This window comes from Nestor notabilis, unplaced genomic scaffold, assembly GCF_000696875.1.
Source record: "Nestor notabilis isolate BGI_N333 unplaced genomic scaffold, ASM69687v1 scaffold2095, whole genome shotgun sequence".
Classification (NCBI taxonomy): domain Eukaryota; kingdom Metazoa; phylum Chordata; class Aves; order Psittaciformes; family Psittacidae; genus Nestor; species Nestor notabilis.
The window spans coordinates 24,359-33,681 of NW_009927660.1; positions in this window are offsets into that span (position 1 = coordinate 24,359).

Here is a 9,323-nt window from a genome sequence, read left to right on the forward strand (position 1 = left end):
GGTTGGACTGCCTGCAGTGCTCCCTGTGGCAGGAGATGGCTGTGGGAGAGCAGGGGTGTGCATCCCTGGGCAGGGAGCAGGATATATATCATAGAGGAGGGATGGAGGGACTGGCAGGAGGGTTGGACAGCAGTGGGGGAAAGCCTATCCTAACCCAATAAGGTTTATAACAACACCCTATTGGTGCCTGCCATGCATGGAGTGAAATGAAATGCACCATTCTCTTGCCTGGGTTTTCAAAATGCCATTAAAGATCAGTGTGCTCCGGCCCTGCATGCCTGGGTGCTGGCAGCAGGCAGGGAATGGAATAATTGATTGCTTTCTCCCTGCAATCCAGAATGGTTTCGATGTCAGGCCATTCATTGCAGTAGCTGGAATACTAACACAATTCATTTGAGCTGCAGCCCCGCAAATGGGTGGCTTTACTAATGGCTAATCCAGTGTGATGGATGAGCTGGGAGGGGGATGTTACTGCTGAGTAAGGAGAAGGCAGTGAGAGGGAGGCATCAACAGGCTGGGACCCAGCAGGCTCTGTGGCAGCTGTGCCCAGCCAGCACGGGAGCTTGAGGGGCAGGTATCTGTGTCCTGGCCCCCTTTGCCCAGGGCAGTCACAGCAGAGGTAACATCACAATTAAGGCACCTGATTATTGCCGGGTCTGGACTACAGGTTAATAAAGGGATGACAGGTTTTCCCTGCATCCTTCATGCAGCCCTTCTTAAAGATTAGGTTTATTCAATTGAAAGTGCCCTGGGGCTGCCAGCATCCTCAGGTGAATGAAAGGCAAATCTGAATGGGAAAGAGAGGGCAGCAAGGAACAGTAAGATTAGTGATTCCAGGGGAGAGCAGTTGTGCTGACTAGCAACAGGCAGGGACTGGAGTGTTCTCCAGCGTAGATCCCAGCACAAGCTTCCCATGGATCCAGCAACTGGTCCCACCTCCCCAAGCAGAAGCACATTGCTGTGTTTTGGGAGTGTTGCCATTGGTTTACACTGGATGGAGTGGGAGGAGAGGTGGCGACCATGGTCCCCAGCCTTGTCTTAAGGAAGGGGATGTGCACTGGGTAAGGTTTGACTGCATCCCAACCCCAAACCATGGTTTGTGCTGAAAATTCAGTTCATGGTAAGGCTGGAGGCTCAGCGAAGAAGACTCCTGGTTCTATCTGTATGAAGGGGACCACACTGTGTTCTCACCACAGCACCTTTCTACATGAAAAGTATCTTCTGCACCTGCATGCATGTGAACAAATTGACTTTACATGGTTTCAGATCAAGAAGGAGCCTTTCTTAGTTATTGGTCACCTGATTGCTCCAGCACTTGGTACTCAGCTTGTAAATAAGATTACAGGGTAAATCTGAAAAGGAGGCAGGCAGATGATAAGATTCTGCTCATTTACACTAAGCTCAAAGAACTTTTCCTCCTCTGCCCCCCTCCAGCTTTATTACGAAGCCCAATAAAATACCCTGGGGACAAGAAGGAAAAAAGAGGAGCTGATTCAAAGAGAACATCAAAAGGCACCTCTATCCATTTTAGCCTGTCAAGTAACAAGCACAGAGCTGCTCCCAGCCAAACACGGTGCCTGCTCTGATGTCCTCTGTGGGTCAGCTCTGCTCGGCCCAGGGCTTCACCTCCTCCCTGCTGGAAAGACAGACCCAAGCCCATGCATTCCTGTAAGATCTCAGCTAAGTTTCTGTTTTGATGGTGAGCACTTGAAGAGTTAGATGGGGAGGCCAATGCAATAGGCTGCTCTTACTGTTTTCAGCCCATCTCTGCGAAAGAGGAAAAAACCCAAATGCTTTGCAACTAAAAATAATTTATTCCTTTTCATTCTCTGTGCTGCTGCAGTGTTCTGCTTTGGGCTCCTACCAGTGCCAAGCGGCCTGGATCTACCAAAACAAGCTGAAGGAGACTGTGATTTAATGGCAGGACATTTAAGAGCTGTGAACACCTTTGCCAGCCCTGGAAGCAGCAGCCTTGTGATAGCAAGTGGCTGAACTCAGCCCCAGCTCCTGGAGTCATGGGAATTACTGAGGGTTTTTTAAACCTGGGAGAAACATGGTCTCTTCCACTGGACACCCATGGCAGGGTTCTCCCAGCTCCATCCTCTGAGGGCAGGGAAAGCGTTTCCCTCCTTTTGACAGCAGCCAGGACATGGCCATAGGGAGCCCTGCAGGCACTGTCTGAACAGCAAGGATCCCATGGACCCTTTCTATGGCTGCCACTACTTTAAGGAGGGAAACTGTCTCTTTGTTTTGAGTTAATTTAGGACCTAGCACCATCCAGCTCCAGGAGTGGAATTCCCCCTTTGCAGAAGGGTTGCTCCAGCTTTCCCATATGGGGTCTCAAGGAGACTTAGGAACATTTGGTCTAAATTTTGCTTTTCCCTATAAACCTTTGCAGTGGTCTGCTCTTGGCAGGAGTTATGCCAAGTTGTTATCCTTCAGTACTGTGTCAGGGAGTGCTGTAACTCCCCATCTCTCCCCTGAAAAGATTTGGACCCTCTATACTTATAACAGCTTGTGCCCTTGCTGCTGGCAGCGGGGCATCCGTGCAGCGCTCCTGCTGGGGTTTCACACCACATGCAGTGCTGACAGTGGTCTTTCAACCAGCAGGCTTTTAAATATAGCAGGATTGACATGAATACCCCGATTCATTCATTTTTAAATACCAGCTCTTGGATTCTTATCCCCTGCTTCTAGGTGTGCATCCCCAAGCCTCCCTGGGAATTTAGGAGATCTTGAAATTTAATCCTTAAACAATACATTAAAAACTCAGCTCCTCGTACAGTCTGTGATTTTGGAAGCTGAAGTTTGAAGGAAAAACCAAACGTCACGAGATATGTGGTGAGATGCTGAGGAACAGCAGTGTTTCGTGCTGGTGGGACCGGGATATCAGGAGCCTCGTGCTCCCTGCTGTGGCAGTGGTGGCCTGTGCCAGCCTGGGACATTTATAATGTTGATTGAAAGGGATTGGTGCCAAGTGGGTTTGCTGCAGGAGGAGCTGGGGCTGCAGCACAGGGGTGGGTGCAGGGTCACTGCTGTGTGGCTCCCATCCTGGATCCATCCTGGGATGCAGGGCCGGCACCTCGCTGCCCCCCCTGGCAGGGCAAAGCCAGCCCCGGCAGCCCCTGTGTTCCAGCCACCTGCACTCTGGTTCGTGCCTTAGAGACTGCACAAGCCCTGAAGCACCAAGTGTGGGATCCCCTTGACTTTTGGGACCTGTTATCAGTGACGATAGTGTGCATGTGTGTCCTTGCTTAGGGCCTGCAGAAGTGTCAGCCGTGTGCTTCCCAAAAACCCCGCTCCTCCCAATGTGTGAAGTGATGGGTCATGTGCTTTCAAGGCCTTTGAGCAGCTACTGACTTTTTTTCCATGTTAAGAGGAGGCAAAAGCCTCCATTTCCTTTAGGGCAAGGACTTAAGCTTGTGATCCGCAGACCTGGGGCATCCATGGGTTACTGCTTAGGATAAGGAAAAAGATGAAGTGTTTGAAGTCTGTACACGTGTGGAATGCATTTCTGGAGGGGATTGTGCCTCCTGGGGAAAACTCAAAGGCATCTGCACAGCCTCTCACGTTGCAGCCCTTGAGCCATGGAATCATTGGCATGAAGCTTCCAGATGTTTACAAGCCCAGCTGAAGGTTCCTTCCCTTTTTGCATGTTTTCAAGCCCATGGGCTCATCCAGCTGCTGGGGAATCTGTGGGCTTTCAGCAGACCACCCAAAAATCCCACCAAGCACTCAATGAACACCCATCACACTTCATAACCTCGCTGCTATTGTGCTGGAGAGCTTGGGGAGGTAAATGCATTTCTCTGGTGAGAGAAGTCCTCTCCAACCTTCCAAAAGGCATGAACTGCCCACAAGAATTCACACCTATGCTGAGGAAAAAATGCCATCTCCTATCCAAAAAGGTGAAAAGATGGAGAAAAGTTATAAACAGCTCAAAAAATGAGTGCTGAGAATAGAAATACGTGTGTAACCATGGCTTCCTCTCTGCAGTGCATGCCTGACATGCAGATGCCTGCTGCTGGCCCCTCTGTGCTGGAGCCAGAGCCTGGGAAAATGGCCCAGGATAATGCTTAGCTCCTGGGGCTGGGAATGGCAGCATCCTCAGCCCAGGGTGGGAGTCCCTGTGACGAAAGCGGGGAGTGCTTGAGCAAGGGCAGAGGTGATGTTACTCCTACCATGCTCCTGGGAATGCAGCTATAGTCCTCTAGGGACAGGCAAAGGCCACTTCTGACCTCAGGTACATCCTCCCTTTCAGCTCACTATCCACCAGGTGCCCTTTGATTCATGTCAGCAGAGAGCACCTGGGGCTCTAGTGAGGCTCCTTGCACGTACCAGACCCATGTCCCACTGCCACCAGCACTCCCAGCCCTGCAGGGTCCCCATCATGGAGGGATTTATAACACAGGCAGGGAACATGGGCACAAATGTGTGCCAAGACTGAGAATGCCAACAATATCCAAATGCCTTCAGTTCCTTCCTCCAAATAAATCACTGCATGACTCTAATTATTGTGTCTGCCCTGGGTACACACCGGCTTAATACTGAAAATGAGTGTGGAGGATTTATTGCTGCTGATCCTTGATCTTTCATTTTTGATATTAAAACATGTTTAATTCATCGCAAAATAGATTAAAATAAGGAATGTCATAGGCAGCCTCTGGTTTTGCCTGGGGAGAATTTGGTTGCAGGCTGAATTGATGGCAAATTTTGATTTCACCGCCACACTTTCTCTGGCTGTGGATTTATGGTTGTTTAGATACCAACAGTAGGAGTTATTTTCCCTGGACAGGCAGGTTACAACAGAGCTTGTAACCTTATTAGATGCAACAGGAATAAGAAGTTTCTGAGGTTTTAAGCTTTCTTAAACAAGCAGCTATCTCTGTCAGTATGAAGGAGCTCTTGCTTTCAGAAAACATCTTTTTTATGGTACAAGATCCTTTGGCTTTCAGTGCCCTGTTTGCATTGAGTCTTCACTTACCATGAAAGCATTTCTCACACAGCCTGGGAGTGTGCTGCAGAGCCAAAACCTCCTTTGCTTTTAAAGATGATCCTGGTCGTGCACACAGGGCCTCAGCAGCTGCTCTACTGTGAGCAGGCTGCTCAGGAGCCAAGGTAACAGAGCTGCTGCCTGCGTCTATATTGGAGGCACGCAGGAGCACCAGTATACTCTGTGAGGGAAAGACACATCCGAAGTGCAGGAGCACACACGTATCTGATCGTATATGGCCAGGACGAGTCTGTATTTTGGGGCATGTGAGAAGGGGGCACTCCTGGAGGAAACCCTCCTTGTTAACAGTCTGGAGGGAGAAAGCCCTGGCGGGCCAGCACCAGCCCAGCTCAATCTCTTCCAGCTGATGCTTTGCCCCTCGCTTCCTCCCATCTCAGCACTGAGCCCTTGCTTGAAGATGTGCTGGTGGGATGGAGGACACGGGATGTGCCCCAGAGGTGTGCAACAGGAGGCATGCCGAGCCCCAGGCCTGTCCCTGGGGAAACCTGCCGCCCGGGCACGGTCAGGACCGGGATGGGGATGTGGCAGTGCTTTGCATTGCCATGGCAACCCGCAGAGGATGGCCATGCACATCTGCATCTCAAAGGTGAGCCTCCCAAATCGATAACCCCGGCAGGGTGGGTGACAGGCTGATGGTGACAGGGTTGGGCTGGGGGTGCCCTCCTGCAGGGTTGGGGATGGCGATGGTGATGTCTGCCCTCTGAGCATCAGTTTGCTCAGGAGCAGTTTTGCCCCATCCTAAAACAGTGAGCACGAGCTGCTCTTTCTGTGGCCACAGCAGCCCAGCCCCAGTGGTGCCACCGGTGTTTTCCACACCCGTGTTTCTTCCCCAGCTCTATTAGGAAGTTTCTCTCCCATCGAGGCTCTCGGTGGAGCCTTGGTTAGTGCACAGTAATTGAGAGCCTGCGTCATAGCAAACTGATGGGAGCTGGCGTTCCCCGTGCTGATGGAGCTGGCTGATTAGGAAAATGCTCTTGCATTTCTAATGCTGCAGAGGTTTGGGCCAAGGCTCAGAGGAAACCAGCAGCCTTGAGATGCTCTTGCAAAATGCAACATTCCTGCCCCGGCAGGCAACTCCAGTGGGATGCTCTCCCATCCTCATGCTGTGGTGTGACACGTGTGCCGGTCATTCAGTGCCTGTGCTCTCCCGTCTCATCATCATGGCCCCACTTGGGACCAGAGCATGGCTGAGAGCTTTGAAGCTCTTTTAAGCCCTGGGCTTTACACCTGCCTTTTCTGAAGCCACAGATCCATTTGCACCTCCTGGAAAAGGAGGCTTCGATGAGCCACATCCTAGGAGATGTACCTGGGGCTGGGTACAGACAGTGCTGCCTGTTGGGTTTCCCACCCTCCTGGCATCTGCCTGGGGTGAAGGTCCTACCTGGTCAACCTTACCGGGCCCCAGGGAGCCTCTCTGTCCTGACGTGTCCCTGGGACATATCCCAGGGCTTCCCAGCAGCCTGGCATGGACACAGTGCTGTGGCTTTTGTGTCCCTTGCTCAGGGCCAGGCCTTTGCCTGTGGGTACCAGCCAGACCTCTGGCCACCCCTGCCCTTCCCTATCCCAGCTCTTCCTCAGCCAGCATTTACAGCCTTCCCCCAGTGCCCATGTTTGTTTGGGGTTGATTTGTGCTGTGGCAGAAAAGTCATTAAGGTGCTCTTGTTAGTACGGACGGGAAGAGGTCTGCTGTGTGCCTATGACCACTTTAGAAAGGCAGGATGAGGGCAGTAAATAAGGTTTCACTCTATTACAGTGATTGGGATGTCTCGAACGAGAGCAGCAGGCTGGCAGGGCTGCAGAGAAGGTGTCCTCCAAGGGGCAATTGCTGAGCAGCAATCTGCCAGCGTGGCTCTTTGGTCTTCATTTATCTTTCTGCTGAGCCACAGATGGTTTCAAGCTCCTTGTGCTGCCCGGGCTGTCCACGGTGGCCACAGGTGCCCTTGTAGGACAGGGCAAGGTGGAGGGCTCCTCCAGCAGCAGACATCTGGCATTTGGCCAGGATAAGGGCAGGAAATCTGCTTCCTGGGGATCATGAAGCAATGTAAAACATGGGAAGGATCTGTCCTGGCATGGGTGGTGTGGAGCTGGAGCATTGCCTGTCCCTGGTGGGATATAGAGGGTGATGGAGGTCTCTGCTTCTGCTATCTCCCTTCCTGACCTCAGTACATCCATGTGCTGGCTTCATCCCTGGTGCAAGGATGCACCTCTCCCCTCTCGGTGCTGGGAAACTTAATTAATAGCATTAATGAAGCGTGCCTGGCTCTGCTGCAGGGGTGCAGTGGTATGGTTCACGTGAACGGGTCTCCAGCCCCAGGGAGCTGCTCAACAGAGAGGACGTGCTCTCAGCCCTCCATTTCCCCTGCTGCTGAGTCACAGCTGGGCTTGGATGCAAAACAGGCTGTAAAGTTGCTGTTTAGGGTTTATAGGGTCCCTGGTCTATTACAGCATGTCTGAGCAGCGCCAGGCTGGCAGCAAGGGCTGATCTCAGCAGGGCGCTGCCACAGGCCCAGAGACAGAGGCTCTCTCCCACAGGAGAGAAAAGAGCAATGCCCACCCAAGCCCTTGCTGTGCTTAATTCATCACTCTGAAGGGCAACACTAAGTGCCTAAAATTAGACTCCCACCTCCTAATTTAGGTACTTCAATTAATAGACTGATTTGCCTCTTCCTTTCTCCTCCCTGGCACCCAGAGTCCTCCAGGGAGGTGCTCTGTTCTCGGGCATGTTGGAGCAACCCAGCAGCACTAGGTGTAAGAATCCCAAATCCTTCTGTATTCACTTTGGGTAGAAGTCAGGGCCTGGAAAAGGAGGAGCTGCAGCAGTTCCCCCATCCCTGGAGGGGAGAGCCCTCCTAGAGCAGCAGGAGCCGCACGGCTGGGGCAAGCGCCTGCTCAGTAGCTATTTATTAGCATTACAAATAAGCAGCTTGGTACCCAGCCTCAGCATCCCCAGGGTGGGCTGGGGGGATGCACCTCAGCCTGGTTATGCTCCAGGGGGGTCCTGATACCCCAACACAGTTCCCCTGTAGCACCTTCCTGCGGCATGTGGCCTCCCCAGCTTCCAAGAGGAACTAAAGCAGTTTGATTGCTCTGCATCCCATGACAGGTAACGGATGCGACAGGAATGTGCTGGACACAGCCAGCAGTGTGGAGACCTAGATGGGGCTGTTAGCCTGCATAAAGGGAGCCACAGGGGCAAAGCGATGCCACCCTGTGTGGGTGCTCTCTGCAGTGACACCCATTGCTCCCTCCCTGTCCCTGGAGAGAGCCAGCCGCTCGGCACGTGAGGCTGCGGCTGGAGTGACGTGCCTGAGCACATTCCATACTACACGTGTCCCATTAAGAAAAGGATCAGAGTTCCTGGGAGCTAAAAATAACGCCAGGCAGCGCGGTTTGGCCAGGAGACGGTGCGGGAAGCGCGGGTGTGGAGCAGAAGGTGTAATTTCACTGCCGGCTCCTCCAGCAGCAGCGTGTGCGGAGCAGGGTAATGAATCAAGTCTGCCGCCGAGGAGGCAAATCGCTGCTGAATGAGCAGCGTGTGCGCCGCGGTAATCCAGCTCCTTGTCTGACCCGAGGAGCACAGACGGGTCCAGGGGCACCTGGGGATGTTTTGGGTGCATCTCGTCCTGGTGAGCTGGGTGGTGAGCAGTGGGGCCCTGGAATCTACTAGTGACAGGGCTGCTTTCGAGCATGGCGACCTCTGGTACTAGAGGAAGGAGTGAGTGCAAACACAGGCTCTAATTTCCACAGCTCCACCAGAGCCAGCTCTGCCTGCTCTCCCGAGCTGTCAAATGCTCTCTAGCAAATGCCTCCATCTTCATTCCGTGGCCAAATCAAAGCTATTTATTCTCTCCTCAAAATCTACCTGCTTTTGTTTTACCACTAGTTGAACAGCAGGGAGGAAGAGCAGGAGGAGCGAGGAGGGGAGAAGCTCCTGTAGCTCCTTGCAGCAGGATCAGTAGTACAGGAGATCCAAGCCCCATATGACATGGAGGGGACAGAGGCCACTGATCCTCCCTATCGAAGACCCACAGTGAGCCGTGCTGGGGGAATGATTTCATCCCCTGACAGTGGCATGGGGAGCAAAGGAATTTGCTCTCCAAGGTAATTTAATGCCTTGTCCTTCAGGTCTTGCATCCCAGCATGGGCGAGAGCACCTTGGCAGGTCCCGGATAATCCCAGCAGGCTCCTACCACAGCCTGGAATCAAAACTACAAAAGCAAGCCATGGTAACAGGTCCAATCAGCAAAGGCATTTAGCTTCCCAGCACTGAGCCCCAGTGCTGCTGGCTTGTGGAAGCGGCTGGGCGAGA